Source organism: Panthera pardus, unplaced genomic scaffold (assembly GCF_024362965.1).
Source record: "Panthera pardus isolate Hobbes unplaced genomic scaffold, ASM2436296v1 HiC_scaffold_10, whole genome shotgun sequence".
Classification (NCBI taxonomy): Eukaryota; Metazoa; Chordata; class Mammalia; order Carnivora; family Felidae; genus Panthera; species Panthera pardus.
In genome coordinates, this window is record NW_026526655.1 from 23,087,558 (window position 1) to 23,111,664 (window position 24,107).

Sequence of the window (24,107 nt, forward strand, 5' to 3'; positions counted from 1 at the left end):
CATGAGAACAATAATATATGTAATTTGCTGTCAGCGTATTACAAGTTCTTAGCAGAAAATTTAGAGTTACAGATAAGAAAATAAACGTCTATGCAAAGCATCCACAATCCTTGTACCTTCAAGATAAGCAGTGTGTTTAGTTATATTTTTCCAGAATTATTTTTCTGAGACAACTAAAGCAGACAACTAAAAAATACAACATAAAAAAGCCTAAGCTCAAAAACATGTAACTTCTTTAATCAAAATGATATAATCTCATTATAAAAGGAAATTAAAAATAAAAAAATACAAAGAACATATGAAAAAAGATAAAGTAAAATTTAATAATACACACAAAAATTCTACCATCCAGGAATACCTACAGTCAGTATTTCCCCAAATTAATTTTAGACTTCTCTCTACATGTTGCAGCTAGAGTGTCTAGCTTTGTTAAGAGTATTATGGCAATGTTGATTTCTTAGTTCTGAGTTCTGTTAATTGCATCATGGTTAGGCAAGGCGATAACATTTGTTAGAGTAAGTCAGATGAATACTATCCGGGAACTCTACACTAAATTTACAATTCCTCTGGAGGTCTAAAATTCTATTAAAATTTAAAAGTTTTTCAAAATATAAAAATATTACATGTCACTTTCTGCCAACTCCCAGCCTTGAAGCTCATAAAAATTAAACTTGTTAAGCTTCTAGTCCTCACCAGATGTTGATACCTGTAATATTCTTTCCAAGTTTTAGACGATAAGAGCAACCTATTGTCCACACTTTAAATTTTAAACAGATTCATTGATCTTCAGTAGTTCTTTAGTAGCACCTTATTTCTTGTAATGCTTATTGATTCATTTTTCTTTTGGTTAGATAATTTTCATTGCCAAGTATCTTTTTTTAAGAAGGGTTTACAAGTCCTATGACTTCAAGTTCTACTATGTTTAAGAAGATTGATTTACTCCTATAATAGTCTTGCTTGTTTTTCCTCAGAAGTTTGCTGGCACTTCTACAGTATTTCCGGGCAATGAGTACGACACATAGTCCTCTGTCACTGCACCTTCATTCATTTGTAGGGAGGATATCATTCTCATGTTTTTTGCTGCTGCTGCTGCTGCTGTGATAGATATTTGTTTTATCCAACCAGGCCAGGCTCATGGATTCTGTACTTTCTGAGGTCTTTAATGTTTGGGAATAATTTACAATGTTTGAGTAGACATAATGTACATGGATCATAGCGTTCTCTCCTTCAACACCATGTGGTTGTTGCTTGATTATTCTGGTATTGATGGCTGCTGTGGAAAAGTCTGAAATCACTTTTTTTTTTTGCTTTGGTAATTTTTCTACCTGCTTGTTAAGGATTACTTTATTTATACTTGAAGCTCAATAATATTGAAGGATTACTTTATTTATAATTGAAGTTCAATAATTAACAAGAATATATCTTGGTATCAGTGTATTCTAAAACAATCTACCATGTTGTTGTGTAGTTTTAGCTTTTCATTTCAGGGAAATATTTTTTATATCTATAAACAATGCTTTCTGTTTCATGTCAAGGAAACCAATTATTCTTACACTGGACACTTGTTTATGCTATCCAAATATATTATCTTTTCCCCACTTTTTCCAATTATTTTCTTATTTTCTCTGCAGTTATAATGATTATCACAATCTTTCTTGGGACGTATGTATTTTTACTCATCTCTCTCTTGAAAAATTAAAATTTATTTCTAGTTCTATAAGTATAAATTGTTTTTGTATTGTGGGAGTAAATTTTCCTTAACTCTCTTGCCTGTTTCTGTTTATCCACTTGTCTTTCCTTTCAATCTAGAGTCTAAGAGCCAACAATTTTATATTTGGCACTTTTATGCCACTAAAATCTGTCTGTGTATATGTATGTATGTGTGTGTATGGAGAACAACTTAAATGGATCATGCAAATTTTTGTTTGAAGGGGTAGAGAGCTGAGATGTCATGGAAAATGCTCTTTTCTGATATGTATTTTTTAAATTTATATATTTATTTTGAGAAATAGAGAGCACAAAAGAGGAAGGGCAGGGAGAGAGGGAGAGAGAGAAGCAGGCTCTGTGCTGTCATCATGGAGCCTAATGCAGAGCTCAAACTCAGGAACCATGAGATCATGACTGCTGAAATCAAGAGTCTGACTCTTAACCAACTGAGCTACCCAGGCACCCCTCTTTTTTCTGATTTTTTAAAAAATATTTCTTATAAGCATTTATTTTCTTTAATGTAGAGTATTGTTTTTCCCTAAAGATAGCATGACTTGGACCATTCCTACCAATTCATATGGGCCCTGAAAGATGAGATGGCTCTAGTTTGTTCCTCCAACACTGAAAAAGAAAACCTATGATAGTGGAAAGTTACTTCTGCTCTTAAGACTTTTCCTTTATTTTCCCTTAGATGCCTAGAGTCTCCTTCAATTTACATATCTTCAAATTGTGGATTATTGATGAGAAAACTTAATCCATTCTAATTCATCTTTCCTAGTAGTGTGGGTAGGATTGAGGCAAGTATTATGGAGTTAAAGTGTTGTAACCGAATTTTAGCTACTCTTTTTTAAAATTTAGTTCATATAGTTACATGCATTTTATTTTTCAATCACTGTTGATGAACTGTGTTGCCATATATTACTGTTTTTGTTTGTTTTTAACCAGGTGTTTGATCCACCTTAATCTACAATATCCCTGAATGGCTCTGCAATGTCTTCTTTTTCTTAAACCATATCAATTAACCGTTACAACATGTTGATGCCATGTTAGCACCATGTTGATCAAAAGTATTCATTTACAGTCATGAGTTATCAATTAATTTTAAGTATTTATTTGATTATTTTAATTTTTATTTATTTTTTTTAATGTTTGTTTATTTTTGACAGAGAGAGAGGCAGAGAATGAACAGGAGAGGGGCAGAGAGAGAGGGAGACACAGAATCCGAAGCAGGCTCCAGGCTCTGAGCTGTCAGCACAGAGCCCGACGCGGGGCTCGAACTCACGGACTGCGAGATCATGACCTGAGCCGAAGTCGGACGCCCAACCTACTGAGCCACCCAGGCGCCCCTTAATGTCTATTTTTGACAGAGAGAGAGAGAGAGAGAGAGCATAGGAGAAGCGGGGGAGTGGGGGAGAGAGCTACAGAGACAGTGGGAGACACAATCTGAAGCAGGCTCCAGGCTCTAGGTTTCAGCATAGAGCCCTACATGGGGCTGGAACTTGTGAACTGTGAGATGTTGACCTGAGCCGCAGTTGGATGCTCAAGTGACTGAGCCACCCAGGTGTCCCTTATCAATTAATTTTATAAGAAAAGTTATTTGTTGTTAATATATACAGATTCTATATTCCTTTATTGTTTAGTTTTTTAAACCTTTAAAATATGGCAATGAGAGAGGATACATAAAATGTTCCTTTATAGTAAATGATAGTATGTGATAGAACCATAGCTAAAACAGTATTTAATGGAAATTGAACAGAAGGAGGGAGAAATCACTGAAGAATAAACCCACCACAGAACACTTCATAGAAAGCATGACATGTGTCTGAACCTCAACATGGGTAAGGCTCTTGGATGGACAAATAAGAAGGTAGAAAGAGGGGCGACTGGGTGGCTCAGTCGGTTAAGCAGCCGACTTCAGCTCAGGTCATGATCTCGCAGTCCGTGAGTTCGAGCCCCACGTTGGGCTCTGTGCTGACAGCTCAGAGCCTGGAGCCTGCTTTGGATTCTGTGTCTCCCTCTCTCTGACCCTCCCCTGTTCATGTTCTGTCTCTCCCTGTCTCAAAAATAAATAAATGTTAAAAAAATTTTTTTAAAAAGAAGGTAGAAAGCATCCAAATGAGTGAGGGAACAGGTGGAAAGTCAGAGTCCAGGAACAGGAATAAGTGTTTTGAATTCAGTTTCACAGTTACTTTTGGCTAGGACTAAATGCATATGTTAGAGAAAAGGGGGTATGTCAAGATCAGGAAATTGATCTAGGTCAAATTATAGAGGGCTTCAAATGTTACTCTAAGCATCATTTTATTGTGTGTCATAAATAATGGATTGCAATAGAATGTAACATGATAAAAAAACACAATTTTTTAAAATAAATCACTCAGGGCTAAACAATATGGACTTGAGAGAGGCAGGCAGAAAAGTAAAGCAATTTGTGCCTTGATCCATAAATGAAACCAAGTCTAAAAGTAGCAACTAGACCATTTGTATGAGGACAAATATTTTTCAATGATGTTAGGAATATAGAAGTAGCCATTATGGTTCTCAGTCCTGCTAGTCCATAAGAAAAATCTGGGTGAAAATGTATATCTGGGATACTATCATTATATGGGAGGATCAGGGAAAGATGGCCTTAAAAGTGACTTTGAAAGCTCAGTCTGTGCGTTGAATGTTTGTCTCTTCTCAAAATTTGTATGTTGAAACCTAATCTCCAGTGTGATAGTATTTGGAAATGGGGCTTTTGGGAGGTAATTAGGTACTGAGGGTGGAGCTTTCATGATGAGATTAGAGCCTTTATAAGAAGAGACACTAGATAACTTGTTTCCTCTCTATACTCTCCACCATGTGAGAATACAATGACAAGACAGGCCTGGGTGCCTGGGTGGCTCAGTTGGTTAAGCGTCTGGCTTTGGCTCAGGTCATGATTTCATGGTCTGTGAATTCAAGCCCCACATTGGACTCTGTGCTGGTAGCTCAGACAGACCCTGGAGCCTGCTTCAGATTCTATGTTTCCCTCTCTCTCTGCCCCTCTCCAACTTGCACTCTGTCTCTCTCAAAAATAAACATTAAAAAAAAAAACCGAGAAGACAGACACCTGCAAAACAAGTAATGGGCTCTCACCAGGCACTGATCTACCACCACCTTGATTTTGGATTTCCCAACCTTCAGAGCTATAAGAAATGTTGCTGCTTAAGCCACTCAGTCTATGATCATTTATTATCGCAGAACCAAAATGACTGACACTTAGACCTGAAGGTAGATGAAGAGAACAAGGAGAAGGAGTTTGGAGAACATTCCAAACAGAAAGAATAGACCATGTAAAGGCCCTGATGTACTAGGCAAATATAATCAGTTTTCTGGAATTTTCTATAATGTCAAAGAGACTTTGATAAGCAAAATGATTGTAAAGACTAAACTATAGCTGAGCAAACTCGGGCAGAATTATCTTGCTAAGCATGTTTTCTCTTCTGTAAGAATTATGAAATGCATTATAAAGTTGTCAGAATAAAAATAATTTGTATAATTTCACTTAGCATAATACCCTCCAGTTTCATCCATGTAGTTGTAAATGGCAAGATTTCATTCTTTTTGATTGCCGAGTAATACTCCACTGTATATATATATACCACATTTTCTTTATCCATTCATCCATCGATGGACATTTGGCCTCTTTCCATACTTTGGCTATTGTTGATAGTGCTGCTATAAACATGGGGGTGCATGTGTCCCTTCGAAACAGCACACCTGTATCCCTTGGATAAATGCCTAGTTGTGGTAAGTGAAATTAGCAGTCAGAGAAAGACAAAAATCATATGACTTCACTCATATGAGGACTTTAAGAGACAAAACAGATGAACATAAGGGAAGGGAAACAAAAATAATATAAAAACAGGGAGGGGGACAAAACAGAAGAGACTCATAAATATGGAGAACAAACTGAGGGTTGCTGGAGGGGTTGTGGGAGGCGGGATAGGCTAAATGGGTAAGGGGCATTAAGGAATCTACTCCCAAAATCATTGCTTCACTATATGCTAATTTGGATGTAAATTTTAAAAAATAAAGTTAAAAATATAATAATTTGTATAAATAGAGTGTTTAAAATCTGAAATCTGTTAATAGGTTAAATGACAATGGCATGACAACAAAGCATGAACCCCAATATTGAAATTATGGAGAGGCAGAAAACTATATCATTTACAAATGAATTCTAAGGCATGTGGCATTTTGACAAGAAACAAAGCCAGCCACTAACCATGATAAAGATCAGATTAGTATGGGAAAGGGCTATTTAGCTGGGGGAAGGTGGGGGGGGGGAGTAAACATTTTAATCAAATCCAATACTTTGTTATTGATTTCTCTTTGCCAGACATACCTTGTAGAATACTTATAATGCTTTTGACATTGAGATATCTGACCAAAGCTATTGGATTAGTCAAGGTAAAAGCTCAATTTCTGGTATAATCTCTTGTATTTCATTTATATGTGATTTATCCCTTTTTCCACAAGAAGGCTATTATTATTGTTAAAATAAGTAAACTGGAATCCCAAAGGGAATCTGATGTCCACTCACACAAAATAGATTTGTAAAGTGTGAGTAGCCGCCAAGAAAAGTACTCAACTACCTGAAGATCATGGGTTTCTTCTTTCTTTTTTTTCCCTTTTCTATTGGTTGTTGTTGTTGTTGCAAAGTCAATACCAGTCAGATATTCTGTCCTTTTATGTGTTAGCCAATTCCTTATCCTTGAAGTTTCAAATTACAAAAAGCTCTGTTCCTACATTTCAAATGAGAGTTTTGTTATTCAAAAAAATTTAATGTCATTTACTGCCATTAACTCTGCACCTGCTTATAGTTGGATACTTTTACACAATGTCAAATCTGCAAAGCTTTTTAAACTAAACTCTACTGGGGTGTTTTCTTATTTGGTTCACCAAAGTTAGGACGATTGTCAAAAATATCTTGACAAGCCTTAAATCTGTCTTGTTTAATATTCTCAGTAAGATCTCAGATCAGACTCAGATATCACAGCTTCCCAAATGTTTCAAAATAATGTTCTGGTTAATATTTAATGTAACTACAATAGGTCTTATTGAATTTTGTGTCAATCAAAGACATCAAAACATAGAGAAAAATGAATTTATAGTCATAATAAAATAAAATTAGAATAATTCCTAATAAATACATATCAGACCATTTTTATTTAGTGTCAAAAATGATGGATAGGGAAGAAATGTAAACTATAGGTCTTGAAGTTCTTGCACATTTGGTTTTAGTCTGGAGGTGGTATTTAGTACTCAGACCCCAAGAATGTCAGCACCTGAAAGTCCTCATTCCTATTCCAGTCCCTTTGGTTTTACATCTAAAATCCAGAAGTGCCAAATAAAAAGTTTCAATATTAAATTGTTGTGGGAGAAAGAACTAAGAATGACTCTTTAACTCACTGCAACCTCTTACTATGTTCAACAAAGACTTCTAGTTTTCAAATGCAACAGACATATTTATTGCTTATCTTATTTCTGTCTCTTCTCTCACCAGTCGCTGGGCCTTGGCTGGATCTTCTCGATCAGGGATCTTGCAAGAGAATTAAGCCCTAATGTCCTAATGCACCCTTTGAATATAATACATTAATCTCTCATACATCCAGAGTTGGAGAACTAAGAAAATGTCACTCAAATAATTTTCTCTAGAGCTATCAAGATAGGTTTGCCTAGACTGGGAAAGGTTGGTAGGTCTTATTTATTTTTAACTGAGCCTATTCCAATGGTTTACCTGGTTGTTCTACCATTAGTCTCACCAATTCTTCCTATTCATCTTCCATAGGTTATGATTTGCTTAGGTTTTGTCATTATTTTAAATCAGTAATTAAATGGGATTTTTTTAAAAAAAGATACCTCCTCTGACAAGGATGCCAACCAAATTAAAACAACAGCATATTTAATATGTCACTAAGATCTTTATATTGCTTACCTTGAAATTTATCATTAACCATACTTAAATATGAAAACCTGCTACTGTCATGTCACTGCCTTTATAATGGCTATTGTTATTCTATAATTGTGATGAGCATTTGATAGTTTTTAAAGAGAGCTGAAAATAAACATAATAGCCATGCCATGAGCCAGTTTGCCCATATGGATGCACATTTACAGCAAAGCACATTGTAGATGCAGAATGACAACTCTTGACCTCAGGGCTTATGTTGTCTTTCAAGGTGTTACATCCTCTCAATTAGAATGGTTTCATATATATATTATAATTTTATGAGATGAGAACTGTGAGCTTTCCTGATATTTGTGAAGCAACAAAATCTTCTAAAAACTGCAGTAACCTGCCAAGGTTTCCTCTATAATTTAATCAGGCCATCAATCAGCAAGGTTAGGTCATACAAGCTAATATTTCTTCACAGCTTAGATACAGTTGAATGATTTTTCGTTTAACTAGAGGCAAAATGTTAGTTTCTCATGACATTTAACAGTTCCTGGAGTCATTATTTTGACAGCATCTAGTTGACCTGAGAAACTTCTTGCTTACGAAAACAGTGTTAGGGCAAAATTTGCTTATATAAAAACTCAGGAATAAAAATGACCTCAAAGGTCAATTTTAATCATCTATTAAAAATAAATATGGGCTTCTGAGTAAGATGATGACATAGACCAGGCTTCTAACTTCCCCCACCCTGAGTATATAAGAATGACCAGGACAAGATGAAAACAAAGAACAATGTGCCCTAAGTTTAAAGACTAGGAAACTTGTCATCATAAGCCCAAGATTTCAAAAAAATATTTGCTAAATACACTGGACACCAAATTGGTTAGAAGAATGCATAATGGTCTGGTTTGGAGTTTCCCATTCATAAAAGAACAGCAGCATTAAGAAGTACTTAGGAAAAAAAAAGCCTGGAACACCCCACTAATACCTCTTCAGAGAAGAGAGGGGAATTTATGGGACTAGTTGTCATAATACACAGAAGGTCATTGCAGCAAGGGATGTTTTTCTGGAACAAGTGTCTAAATTACAAACAGAATACCCAGTGGGAGCTCCCTCTAGATCTGAATAAAATAAATCTCAGAAGCAGGCCTTCCTTTTTAGCAAAGGTCTAGGAGAAGCAGAAAGTTTATGAAGCCTTAAGGCTTCATTCTGGAAGGGACATATAAAAATAAGTAGAAAGTCAGCACACTTAGACCATTGCCTTTTTTTCTTCATCTTGTTTTTTATCTTCAATCGTAAGATCTTTGAAACAATGCTAAAAGTCAGAAGAATGGGTCAATTTTAAAGAATCAGAGAATTTTAGAAAAGCCTCTAAAATCTATTCACTTACAAAAAAAAAAGGAAGAAAACAATTAGAAAAGTGCTGAATCCTATTTGCCAATGTTCAAGACAACTCAGTATCATCAAACAGCTTAGCATCTATGAAATTAGAAAAGGTGAGGTACAAAAAATCCGCAATCTATTAAGAGATGGGACATTTCTAAAGATGGGAAATGGGATGATAAACCTAACCAAGGAAGGAATTAGAAACAAGAAATATAATCTCTATATATGATGAGTATGTATTTTTGTTAAATTGAATGTATCAGTTCCACGTGTCCAAATATTTTTCTGTTAATTGGATAAGTACCATGTGTGGCTTACCTATCCAGAAGTGTTTTGTAAGAGGAAGACTGTGACAGCTTCTTAGGTTGGTCAGATAAGCAAGTGTCAGTTTCTTGAACATGCATCAGCAACCAGTTGAAGACTCAAGGTTGCTCAGAGTGGCTGCACCAGAAAAGTGCTTTCGGGGCTGTCTGACTCTTGTATCTCAAGTTGAGGGTTGGCGGGGAGAAGGTGGCTGTAAATTGCTGTATTCTGTCAAGCCTGCTGAGTATGAATCCATGACCCAAAAATATTATATAGGTGGAAAGTGAATATTTGCCTGCTGTTCAACAAGTCAGATTGGAATCAAATCTTGCTGTCTGGTGGAAACAGCAGAATTGCATACAATGACAGCTCTGTGGCAGTGAAATAAGGGATTTTCATATCGGTCCAATAGAGTTCTTTGAGGGTGGGTCCCAACAGTAGCAGTCACAGGCGACATGCATGGATGTGAACTGAAGACCTGGAGAAAAAAGGAGGTATTGGAGGCTGCTTCCTAGTTCTCCAGGGGACTATGAAAATTGACGCTAAACTGGGTTACACATAAGGTACTTAATTGTTTACAGACAAAAAAACCATAATTACAGGTCTCTTCCATACAGTAATGAAAAACATAGTTATCAAATTAAGATCTTCAAAGGAGCTACAGAAATAATTTATAAATGTCAATTAACAAGGTAAAAAAATATAAAAAATTTTTTTCAATATTTATTTATTTTTGAGATACAGAGAGAGACAGAGCATGAGTAGGGAAGAGGCAGAGAGAGAAGGAGACACAGAATCCAAAGCAGGCTCCAGACTCTGAGCTGTCAGCACAGACCCTGACGTGGGGCTCAAACCCACGAACTGTGAGATCCTGCCCTGAGCTGAAGTCTTGGACGCTTAACTGCCTAAGCCACCCAGGCGCCCCCAAAAATAACTTTTTAACTTCACCCCTGAGAGAGGGCAAAGGGATAAATTGGATGAAGTTGATAAAAATAGATGACAAACTTGAAAAATCAAATAGAATACAGGAACAATGCCAGAAACAAAGAACAAAAAGATGAATCAGAAAAAATAATTATTAAAATAATATGAATAAAAATGCCTTGAATTAGACATGAAGATTAGAGTCAACATTTTTATTCAAAATAAAAATAATTACTTATTAATAGTCTTTGAATTAAGAAGTACTATGGGTCAATGCTTGAATAAAATCCAATAATCACCAAGATGTGAACCCCTGCCCCAAAAAGAGAATATATTGAATATATTGGTATAGCAATATCAGCAGTAAACACTATTATCAACTGACCCTAGAGTTTTTTAAACACCTGATATCAAAATAAGTCTTGGCCATTAAGATAAACAATAAAAAAGAAGTTTGATTCAAACCTACAGCTCATGTTTTCCTTAATGGAAAGAAAAATAGTTATGTTCCTTTGTTACATTAAGAATAAAATAAATAGATTAAATGGTGAAATTAATAAAGAAAAAAACACTAAACAGGAGAATAAATGGTGAGGTGAAGGCTTTTACATATATTAGGGCAAAGAGAGAACCATAAGAATAAGTGATTGGTAAATAATGCTACATAAACTTTTAGAAAGATTTAATATTAAACAAGAACAACAAACCGTAAAGGTATTTATCAAATCAAAAACTCCATAAGCAAAAATTTATTTACAGACTAAGTCTGAGAGAATTTTATTCATCATACATATAAAATGGTTATGTTTAACAAGTAAAGCATTCTTATAAAGAAATAAATGTCTTAAAAATAGAAAAAAATATTAAGGAAACTATTCACAAAAGAAGAAATATACAAGAAAAGATCAGTTTCACTAATAATTTCAGTTTTAAGTGTCAATGGCATACTCATTACACATCCAAGATTTTGAAAAAAAAAAAGTAAGTCAGAGCTGGCAAGAATAGGTATTCATATACTATGGAAGGGAGTATACATTGGTACAAACAGAATATACATATATGTTCTAATAGTGTGTATGTGTGTGTGTGTTTGTGTGTGTGTGCATGTGTGTGTGTGGGGGTGTATTTACTGCAGACATTAAACTGGATTATCTGTTTGGATGAGGACTGTACACAAAAATTATTTCATTATTCTTCTATGTCTAGAATAGTGTTCAAAATATTAAGTATCAATTTAAAATTATCCAATTTGTAGCATTACTTTTATTAAAATATTTTTAGTTTTTAATTTTTAAAAGTTTTTTATAAATATTTTTAAGATGTTTATTTTGAAAGAGAGAGAGCACACATGCAAGAGCAGGGGAGGGGCAGAGAGAGAGAGAGAGAGAGAGAGAGAGAGAGAGATTTTCAAGCAGGCTCTGTGCTGGCAGCACAGAGCCTGACTCAGGGCTCGATTTTACAACCGTGAGATCACCTGAGCCAAAATCAAGAATCAGATGCTTAACCGACTGAACCACTCAGGCACCCCTAAAATATTTTAAAAATAGAAATGATTAACTTTCATAAGAAGGATATATGTTAAGTCCTCTAAAATTTAATAAAAGTTACTCTCTATTCACCTATCATACCAACAAGTCAGGATTTTGGTAAATGTCATTTGTATATATACCTATAATTGTTTTTTAAAAATACAGCTTTATTGGTATATATTTCATATATCATAAAATTCACCAGCTTATAGGGTGAATTCAATTGCTTGAAATATATTTACAGAGTTGTATAACCACCACCATTTCATTTCAGAACATTTCCATCACATCCCAAAGAAAACCCACATTAATTTGTTACTCCTCATTCTTTCCTCTTTCTAGTTCCTGCTAAGCACTTACCATAATGTTTTCAACATTTGCTCATGCTACACCATATCAGTTCATAGCTACTATTAGTAGCTACTATTAATAGTTCAGTATCAGTAGTTCATAGCTATCTATTGCTGAACAAATATTCCATTGTCTGAATATACCATATTTTCTTTATCTGTTCCATCAGTTGATAAACATTTGGATCATTTCCATGTTTTAGTTATCATGAAAAATGCTGCTATAAACATTTACATAGAAGTTTTTTTGTGAACATATGCTTTTAATTTTCTTGGATATAAACCTATAAGGGGAACTGCTTAATCATATAGTAATTGTATACTTAACATTTTGAAAAAGGGCCACACTATTTTTCCAATCTGGCTACAGCATTTATAATCCAGGTAAGCCTAGTGAGACCCATTTCTAATTTCTGATCTCCAGAGCCATACAATAATAAACTTGTGTCATTTTTGCTATGTTACTTAAGTTTGTTACATTTGTGGTAATTTGTTGCAGGAACAATAAAAGACTAATAAAAGACCCAAAATGCATGAAGCAAAGGTGTCAGAATTAATAGAAGAAAGAGACAATACAACAATAACATTTGCAGACTTCAATTCCTCAATTTTAATGGGAGAGAGAATAATTAGAAGAGCAATGGAGGGATATAAAACTTAACACTGTAAGCCAATTAGACCTAACAGACCTCTATCAAAGACTCTACTAAACAAAATCAGAATATACATTCTTCCCACATGTACATCAAACATTCTTCAGGATAACACGTTACTGTTATTCTCAGCAATTATAAAGGAATTAAATCATACAAAGTATGTTCTTTAATTACAGTGGAATTAAGATAGAAAACAATTACAGATGGAAATTTGGGAAATTCACAAACTGGTAGAAATCGAACAGCATATTTTTAATGGGCCAATGGCTCAAAGAAGAAATTTTATAAGGAAAAATCAGAAAATACTTTTACATGAATGAAAGTAAAAATACAACATACTAAAACATATGGAAAACTCCCCATAGCATTCCTTAAAAGGTAATTCATAACTACAAATAATACACTGTAAAGAAGAAAGAATTCAAATAATACCTAATCTGCCACATTAAGAAACTGAAAAGAAGCAAAAGAAATCCAAAGAGAGCAGAAGGAAAGAATAAATGTTATAGTGGAAATAAATGAAACAGGAAAAAATATATAGAAAATCAATACTAAAAGTTGGTTCTTTGAAAAAAGCAACAAAATTGACAAATCCTTAGCTATACTGATCAACAAAGAAAGAGAGAAGACTCTAATTATTAACATCAAGAATGAAAGAAAGGGCATTATTACCAAATTTACAGAATTAAAAAGGATTATTTGGGAAACTATGAACAACATGGCAATACAAGTGGCAACAATGTGGCAACAAATTCAATAATCTAGATGAAATGGGCAAATTCCTCAAATTGAATTAGTAATCAACACCTTTCCGCAAAGAAAATCCCAGGATCCTCTGGATTCACTGATGAATTTTCTCAAATTTTTCAAGAATAATTAATATCAACCCTTCACAAATTCTTCCAAAAAATATAAGGAGAGGGAATGCTTCCCAACTCATTCTGTGAGGTCAATGTTGGTCTGATTTCCAAACCAAAGACATCATGAGAAAACTATAATCTATACTTCTTATGAATGTAGATGCAAATATCTTCAACACAATACTAGCAAACTGAATCCAGAAACCTGTTATAAGGGTTATTTATATATCATGACTAAATAAGATTTATTCAAGGAATGCAAAGTTGTTCAGCAAACAAAAGGCAGTTGATGAAAATCACTGTATTGATAAAGGATTAAAAACTACATGAACATTTCAATAGTTGCAGAAAAGTTATTTAAAAAAATCCAATACCCTCTCATGGTAAACACACTCACAGAATTGAGACTAAAGGGAACACCCTAAACCTGATAAATGCATCAACAAAAATCCACAGTTAACATCATACTTAATGGTAAAAGAACACTTTCCCCCTAAGATCAGCAATACGACAAGGACCTTTGCTCTTGCCATGTCTATTCAACATTGTTCTAGAGTTTTAGCTGAACAATTAGATAAGAAAAAGAAATAAAAGCCATCTCTAATGGAAAAGAAAAAGGAAAATTATCTTGCAAGTAGTATGTGAAGATAACATATACAGAAAATTCTAAGAATTCTATCAAAATAATAAAATTAATAAATGAGGTTGCATACTGATGAATATACAAAAATCAACTGCATTTTTAGACCTTGGCACTGAACAATCTGAAAATTAAGAAAGCAATTTCATTTACAATACCATTAAGATGAATAGAATACTTAGGAATAAATTTAACAAAACTACTGTTAAGACCTGTGTCTTAGTTTTCTTTTTATGTGTGCTATAACACATTACCACAAAGTCAGTGGCATAAACTAATGCAAATTTATTATTTTCTAATTCTGGAACTCTAAAATAAGTTTCATTGTCTTGAGGGGAGAATCCCTTTCTTACATCACAGTTTCACATCACTCTTACTCTGACCCCTTCTGCCTTCTTTTTTCACAATTAAAGGAAACTTGTGATTACCTGGGGCCCACCTGGATAATCCAGGATAATTTTCTTTTCTTTAATTTTTTAAAAAATTTTTAATGTTTATTTATTTTTTGAGAGACAGAGAGAGAGAGAGAGAGAGAGACAGACAGAGAGATGGGCAGGGGGAGGGGCAGAGAGAGAGAGGGAGACACAGAATCTGAAACATGCTCCAGGCTCTGATCTGTCAGCACAGAGCTTGACATAGGGCTCAAACTCAGGAACTGTGAGATCATGACCTGAGCAGAAGTCGGATGCTTAACCAACTCAGCCACCCAGGCGCCCCCAGGATAATTTTCATATCTTAATGTCAACTGATTAGAAATGTTAATTTCATCTGCAATCTTATTTTAAAAGTCTATTCATTCATTTTTAGGGAGGAGGGGCAGAAAGAGGGAGAGAGAGAATCCCAAGCAGGCTCCGCACTAAGAGCATGGAGCCTAACTGACGTGGAATTCAATCACATGAACTGTGGGATCATGACCTGAGCCAAAATCAAACGTTGGATGCTCATCTGACTGAGCGACTCTGGCACCCCTCATCTGCAATTTTAATTTGTAATAGAACATACTTACTGGTTCTGTTCATAGTCTTGCTTCTTTTCATATTTTCTACTTTTGGTGATCATTGAAAACCTGACATTTAAAGTAATATGGAAAGTCTGGAAATCAGACTTCCTCCTCTTCAGTGTCAGCCAATGCTGCTGTTTGTTATTGTTATTTGTATTTCTTAGTGATGTTCCTGAAATAATTCAAAAAAGTGAGTATTCTTTGTTGTGTGTGGACATAGACATCTGCTTTTTTAGCTAATTATTGGACAGGTCCTGGTTCAATGTCTTGATTCAATAAGTCATCCAGTCTTTGGTTAGTGGCTCTGCATGCATGTTGGGGCACATGCTCAACATTGTGGAAGTTTACAACTCAACCTTTGCTTTTGCTTCCTTCTTGAACAACAAGGTCAGTCAGAGGTGAGAGATTAGATCATCCTCAATTCTTTTCTAGGCCCACCCCCTCCAAATCCATGAGTCTTTTGATATTCCTAGGAATATGGCAGTGTTTCAAAGCCCCCATGGGGTATTTAATTTCCTACTTTTCTGTTTAAGAATTTTGGTCATCCTCTGAAAGAGAATGAAATTTTGCCATTTGCAACAATGTGGATGGAACTAGAGGGTATTATGCTAACTGAAATAAGTCAGAGAAGGACAGATATCATATGATTTCACTCATATGTGGAATATGAAAAAATCAACAGATGAACATAGGGGAAGGGAAGGAAAAATAAGTTAAAAACAGAGGGGGAAGCAAACCATAAGAGACTATAAAATACAGAGAACAAACTGAGGGTTGTTGGAGGGGGGCAATGATGGGTTGATGGGTTAAATGGGTGACAGGCATTAAGGAGGGCACTTTTCAGGATGAGCACTGGGTGTCATATGTAAGAGATGACTCACTGATTTCAACTTCTGAAGCCAAGACTACACTGTATGTTAACTAAGAATATAAATTAAAAAAAAAAAGAATTTTGGTCTTCCTCTTGTTTGCCTGTTATTGCTGCCTCTGGCAGCTGCAATATTAAACACATACCACTAATTGTTTGTTACAAATGCTCTGTCAGATGGCCCATTCATACAAAATAAGTTCTGACTCAGGTCAAGTAAAAACAAGCGCTGCAAATAGGTATTTCTAAGCGGCTTCTAGAAAGTACAAATAGTGACATTTATCTGAGAATGGGGCTTTCAAATCTGCAAATTTGTTTTGCTCCTCTACTTGATGGTACTGGTTTTCAATGCACCATGATTTTGAGGCAGTTTATTTTCATGGCCACTACAGAACTGGGGAGAGAGGAATAGGAAGGGGGTAATTTTTCTCCAATAAACAATCCTTGGGTGGCTGCAAGGCTTTGATCAACTTCTAAAAAAAAATATTGATTGTGACAATTTTTTATCATCTCTGCTTTTACGGAAGAGGAAATTTTTGAAGGCTCTTATTCTGCCATTCGAGATGTGCTTCCCCTTTTGACTGGGCTTTTGAATACTTATAGTATTGCTCAGACTTTCTTTTTTCCCTGCTAGAAAGAGGTAGAGAGGCCAATAGACCTGGAGACAATATTGGTTTCAGAAAAAACAGACCTGGGCAAAACTCTGCCCAATAACACCAACAATACTAGTGTTACCAAATGTCTATTCTGAGCCCAGGACAGTTAAATGTTTTACATAAATTTTCTCATGCAGCCTTCATAACAATCTAATGAGGTAGGTTATCCCCATTTCCAAATGAGCAACTAGACTATCAGAAATAAAATAAAATGACATGGCTGTTTTTTGTTTTTTGTTTTATTTTTGTCACACCCATACTTAAAAGCAAGTCTGACTTTAGCAGGTACTTCTGTAGAACCACATCTTACCATTTGCCTGAGGAGGGCCCTTGGGCAGAGTCTCCAACTTTTCACTGAGCTGTTGAGACTATTGGAAATTTATTTTCCAACACTTTTCTCTACAGTGATCACATATTACTTTTAAAATTAATAAAAAAATTAAATAAGTATTCTATTACTGTCAAAGATTATCCCCTTCACACAAAGATGACTATATTAAGAAGAAAAGCATTATATAGACCTCTTCAAAGAATATAAAGTAAACCATTATCATTTAACAGGTATATCTCAAACTTATCTTGGTAAAAATCTACTGAGGTTTCCAGATGATCAAAGTATCTATCTCTAAAACTCAGAAAGAAACAGGACATTACAATCTTATGGAAATTGTACATCAACCTCTTCATTATGCTTTCAAATTTGAACTCTTGGCTTCATGCTTACAGCAAATAAAAAGGTTACTCATGCTTCTGTTTTTTTTAATAACTAAATGATATACTTGTCAAGGAGCTTTCATACTATGGTTTTAGCCACTATATAAATACATGAATAGATAGCTTATATGGGGAAGAAAGAGTATGAGGGATTTTTTAGAGGCCTATTTATTCACAATTCATAAATCAGCTTATTAGGGTAAAAGTTATGTTTAACAGGATGCTGTCAGGTTTATTTCTGCTTCAGGCAATTAGGTCAGGAAAAAAATGCAGCACTTTGAAACTGTTTAAACCACTAATCCTAAATACTTTCATTTTACAGAGATATTTGGGAAGATACTTGCTGCTTCATGTAATAAGCTGTGAATACAAAAGAAAATGCAACCCCAAGCATCAGAGAATTGGACATTGTATTTACACTCAAACTATCTTCTTGCCATTGAGCAGTTCTCTGGTATAGGAAAAAAGTAAATAGTATATAATAAGGTAGTGTAGTGTGTGTTTTATTGATCTAATAATATTAACCTGGAGATTTATATGCAACTCTGTGCTTCAGTTACCCAAAGCTTGTCTAAATGGACCAACAATAATAAAACATGCCTGTGGATACAGGAGGTTCAACACTATACACTTTACATTTCTCAAAAAAACAAACTAAAAAAAAAAAGCTACTTTAAAAAGCATTTTGGGGCGCCTGGGTGGCTCAGTCGGTTGAGCGTCCGACTTCGGCTCAGGTCATGATCTCACGGTCTGTGGGTTCGAGCCCCGCGTCAGGCTCTGTGCTGACAGCTCAGAGCCTGGAGCCTATTTCAGATTCTGTGTCTCCCTCTCTCTCTGCCCCTCCCCTGTTCACGCTCTGTCTCTCTCTGTCTCAAAAATAAATAAACGTTAAAAAAAAATTAAAAGCATTTTTCGGGTTTTCTAGTGAAAAAAAATCCTCCTAAAACATAATCTAAAATGAAAAAAAAAATTAGAAATATGCAGAATTCTCTCTCTTCTTTAAAAACAAAATGTGGTAAGTTTATTGGTGTGAGTTTAAAAAAAAACTTATGCTTTTCAAGGGCTAAGAATAGATATATAACATACATTTCACATTAATTGTACTTATTTTTCAATTTATAACTGTTTTGATGTTTAACTTGGCAAGAACTTCAGATATCATCTTATCAACTGATAAAATATGGTTTAACAGCATTTTTCTAAGGGGTTTGGTGGGACCTAGACATCACAATACATTCTTCCTTTTTTATCCCATTGTGTTTAAGGCTACCAAGTTTATAAAAGGTTTTGGGGCACCTGGGTGGCTCAGTCGGTTGAGCCTCTGACTTTGGCTCAGGTCATGATCTCACAGTTTGTGGGTTCAAGCCTCACATCAGGCTCTGTGCTGACCGCTTGCTCAGAGCCTGGAGCCTGCTTCAGATTCTGTCTCCTTCTCTCTCTGCCCTCCCACGCTCATGTTTTGTCTCACTCTGTTTCTCAAAAATAAATAAATGTAAAAAAAAATTTTTTTTAATGTTTTGAGTTATCTCTAAGTTCTCAAAATACCTATCAGTGGATAAAAATAATAATGGGTAACATTTATTGAACATATGTATATCAGGCAATAGTATTTTTGTTTTTAATACAGCATTAACCTTCACCATCAACCTACAAAGTAGGTATTATTATGCCCATTTCACAGATGAGAAAACTGACAGGACTAGCAAAGATGAAGCTCGGATTCTAACATGGACAACCTGAAACTGATTCCATGTGTTAGAGGTTTAGAGTAGGACATCTACCTTGCACTGGAGTATGCTTACAGTTTCTACTTTGTGGCATTGTATATTTCACTCTTTCAACAGTGCAAAGGCAACACCAATGCACATTCTCGGCATTGCTCCACTCATTCACCATTTTCTGTGACTGATGAATTTCTTTCTAAGCTGGTTCATTTGTCTATCCTGTAAATGCATAGGGTACTTTACCTTGCCAATGTATGATTGCCATTTAGTGGTAGATATGTAATAAAAGCCAGTTCTACAGTGATTAGTTACCCACGCAATTCCTAAAAATTGCCTTGATACACAAACCCTACTAAGGAACTTAGGAACTTAGATGCAAAAAAAAATCAATTCTACTATAAACAACTTATGGTAATGATCAGTTGTGTGTATAGTATTATTTTGAAACAAAATAGCCTTTGGGAGATTGGTCTTCTATGACAAGAGTTTTTAAATGCCATCAGTTGTATAGTCTGTATAATATTGGTCCAATGCCTATAATTAAAAGTTCTCCACGGGTGCCTAGGTGGCTCACTTGGTTAAGTGTCTGAATCTTAATTTTGGCAGGTCATGATCTCATGGTTAGTTAGATCGAGGCCCATGTTGGGCTTTGTTTGTGCTGACAGAGCAGAATGAATAAATAAACATTAAAATAAAAAGCTTCCCACATACATTATTTTTGTGAGTTACAAATATGCTAGAAAATGTTAGCGTTCAAACAGTTTTAATAAAAAATAATCATTATCATTAAAGAAAAGAAAAATACGTGGTTAACATTTATTGAGAATAAACACCAACTGAAAAAGTAACTCAGTTTGCACAGATATGAGAGAGCCTGGGCAGGCCTTGCTCCTATGGTGATTTTAGGTATTTCAGGTATTTTTGCCTTTTGATTTTATGTTCCCCACTTTGCCCTAACACCTGTAAGCACTCATTCCTCTTTCGATCCATCTAACTCCATGGCATCCAGGTTCTACATTTACCCACCATATCGTCTTAGTTTCCCATCTGTTCAGTTGTTCAAAATTCATTCTCGTCAATTTCAAGCATGGGACTTAACAACATTTTCAAACATTAAGTATAGATGGTAGATTTTTATGTAACCATTTTAAAGTATTCTTTAATATTTATCTACTATGATAATTTATACTATAATGTCCTCATAGTTGTATCACTTACTTTTTCCATACTTTTCAAGTACAATTGTATACTGCTTTTGAAAAAACATCTGGATGAATTCCATTTTCTACTTTCTTTTGAAAAGTTTTGCATCTATGATTGTGAAATGGGCCTATAGTTATGGTGGGGGTAACTACATTTGTTCGGTCTAGAATCAGGCTTTTGCTATATTTTTAAAACCAGGAATAAAATTTCCTAACTTTCCTTGTTTTAAAAAAATTCATTGAACCTAAAAATTAAATGATTTTTTTAAAAATATAGTTTTTAAAACTCAGCCTTTAATGAAACTGCTCAAGATGGTAATGCAAGGTAGAATTTCCAAACTGTTTTTTTCTACTGTTATTAATCTCTTCTGGGTTTCTATTTAATCTTGATTCAGTGTTGGTAATATTTATTTTTGTAGCAATCTATTATTTTATAAAAATTTCCAAACATGTATATATTTTTTTGTCTTTGTGGCTTTAACTCCTTCTGAATCACTAAAGCTTATATTTGTTTCCCCACTTTTATTTTTCCAGCAGTTTTGTGAGGTATCTACTTCTATTATAATAGTTTCTTATTTTATTTTTCCTCAAAAAGCCTTTTAGATTAAAACATATTTACTCTTTTTATTCTAATTTAATTTATATTTTTCATTTAGTCATTCTGTTCTTTTCTACATTTTGTTGACCAGTTGTACTTTTTAATTTGAATACATAATTCACTTTTTTTTCAGTGTGTGTGTGTGTGTGTGTGTGTGTGTGTGTGTGTATGTATTAAACCATTTAATAAAGCATTTAAAGCTATGAATGTTACTCTGAATACAGCTTTGGTTACATCTCAGACATTTGATAAGTATTGTGGTAGAGATAGTTTACCAACTAGGTAATGACAGTTTAGAGTTCCTCTGTGATCCAGTATTCATTTATTTACTTTTTAATAATGCAGGTTTCATTTTGTTTTATTTATTTTTATTATTGAGTTTTATTTAAAAGTTATAGATTTCATAATTTCTATTCTGAATAACTCATTTATACTAAATTTTTGGCGTAAGATTTATACATTAAAAAACTCTAATAATAAATGATTTCAAAAATCTATGTTTTCTCTTTACAGTTAAAAAACACTATTTTATTAATTCATCTAATTCAATTGTTAATTTTGTTTACTTGACAGATTAAAAACTGACAGAGATACTCTGAAGTCTTTGACTCTGATGACTATGGTTTTGTCAATGTCTTCTTGTATTTATGAGATATTTTGTTTTATGCATTTCCACATCATATTATCTGAATCCTCAAGTGAGAAGTTATCTTCACTATTTTTCACCTGTCAATCCTTCTTTGCCTGATATTAATATTACTTTGCCTGTTGTATTTGTTGTTTATGCACTGAAGTGGTCTGCTATGGCAAAGGAAATAGGACAACAAAGATTCATTTGGGTAAGTCAGGATATACCACTGTCATATTAAGTAAGATTGACCCCCAAAAGAAATTTGGGTTATGTTAATGTGGAAGACGAGACAGTATATTTAATTTCATAGTAATCAGGAACACATCCAGCTGGAAGTCACAGAAAGTACTCAACTAGGAACAACCACAATTAAAAATAAAATAAAGAAAATATACACGTTTCTTTTTCTATGTGAAGAGCATGGGACTTAGACAGATGTCAGTATATAGTTTATCCACTCTGAACCTCTTCCAAGGAAACAGAATAAGCTGATCACAAAGATGGGCTCTGAGAAGGATTGTAATTGCATTCATTAATGAAAGATATAACTACATATTAAAGTATCATATTTGAATCAAATTTATTTTAATTTTTTAATTGCAGATTAGTACATAGAGAAATAGAAAAAAATATTATCTTCAACAATAAACTATTTTTTTACTGGCCAGTTACCTAAGCCAAAATAAAAATAAAATGTCACAAATTTAAATTTCAGAAAGTATAAATTTCAACAAATTTTAAAACATAAACATTGTATATATGTATAATATATGTATATACATATATACATATGATCTTCAATGTTGATTCGCATACATTAAACATTATAAGGTTTTGAGGTTTTAAACATAAACTCTTTATGAATTGAACTCTACCCTAAATATAAAAGAGTTTTTTTTTCTTGTTGTTTCTGGTAAACATTTATTATTTTTCATTAATTCTACAAAAAGAACACTTGCTATTCAGTGTCTCTCACTTAAAAACATTTAAGGTGAAATGTATTTTTTCCTCATTATTTTTACCCTATGCACTAGAAAAAAGCAAACAGTGTAGCTACATTTTACTACAATTCTGCCAAAGAAAGTACTGAATGTAAATTCATATTATGAGTGAATAATGATGTATTTCACCTCATTTTAATTTCAGTAATTGAGTGGGAAAACAGGAACATCTATCTATTAAGAGGACCTTGTGCTGGTCAAGCACTAATGAGAAAATGTCTGAGTCACTTGTTGTCATGGTAACAGGGCATTATGGAAATCTGATTAGCATGCCCAGCATGCTACATAAGTGATAGACTATACCTCTAACTGTATTGTCTCTGCTTGCAAGATGGGCTTTATATTCCTAAAAGGTGAGGGGTGGCATGGACCTGTTTATCTGTATATCAAATATGAATGGCACTACATATTTCAAAATTAAGTTCAAATACTTAGTATTAAACATAAATTACACTTTGAGAAGATTCTCAAAAATCAAAATAAATCAGCTCACTTTTCTCATTAACTCACAAATTTCTCAACAATTTCGTTTATTTTTATTTCAATCGAATTTTATTAGCTTTCATATGAAGGATAAGACAAAGATAATTAAAAAAAGAGAGAATTTTGTGAAAAAATGAAAATAAATGAACAGAGGTCCTCCTAAGAACAAAATTTCCCAATGGAATGGTGTAGAAATTGTACCAAGAACTATGAGTCTCCAAGAGTACCTAGACCAGAGATTGTTAGGGTCAGATGGAACAGCGTTTACAAATGTTAAGCGTAATGATGAACAAGAGAACATGGTCAGTCCTGGGACTAGGAGTTGCCCCAGGAACAAGTGTGGGCAGAGCTTTCTACCACTAGAAATACCGCATCTAAGTGTTTAACAAAATCTTTATCTCTGTTCCCTTGGCCTCTGGGCCAAAATTCAGTGAATTCAGAAATTATAGGGCTCGATGCTTTCTTCTCTTTAATATGTTGAGTGTCATTAAATTTTCAAAGAAATTGATCATTGCCTTCTGATTCTTTTTGGTAGATAACTTAATTCTAAGAGGAAAACCTAAAGATTACCAGAAGCAAAGTAAACACTGGTGTGCATTCTTGACTAGATCCATGTGTCTTGTCAGAGCTTGCGTGTACGAGAAGCATTAATAATGCTTGTCCTGGGAAACTTACCATTTTTGTTAAGTGCATCAGCATGTGGACTAAGTTTTACATGATCCAAATATCAAAAACAATCAATCTAAAGTCAATATAATGAAAGCCCAAGAGCATTTCTCTACATGTCTCAAAATTCAGTGGAAGGTGTCGGGTTGCAGAGAGAAAAGTACAAAGGCAGCAGACTATAAACTTTCATTTATACGAGATGACTAAGTCCTAGATATCTATCCTACAGCAGAGGCTATAGTTAACAATATCGTGTCATATACTTAAAAAGAGGGTATACATTACATGA

The 24,107-nt window shown here is 34.1% G+C and overlaps 1 protein-coding gene across 2 annotated transcripts in view; it reads right to left on the reverse strand.

Moving 5' to 3' along the window:
* SPAG16 (sperm associated antigen 16) overlaps positions 1 to 24,107 on the reverse strand; it is a 1,004,062-nt gene that overhangs the window by 486,848 nt on the left and 493,107 nt on the right. The window lies entirely within an intron of this gene.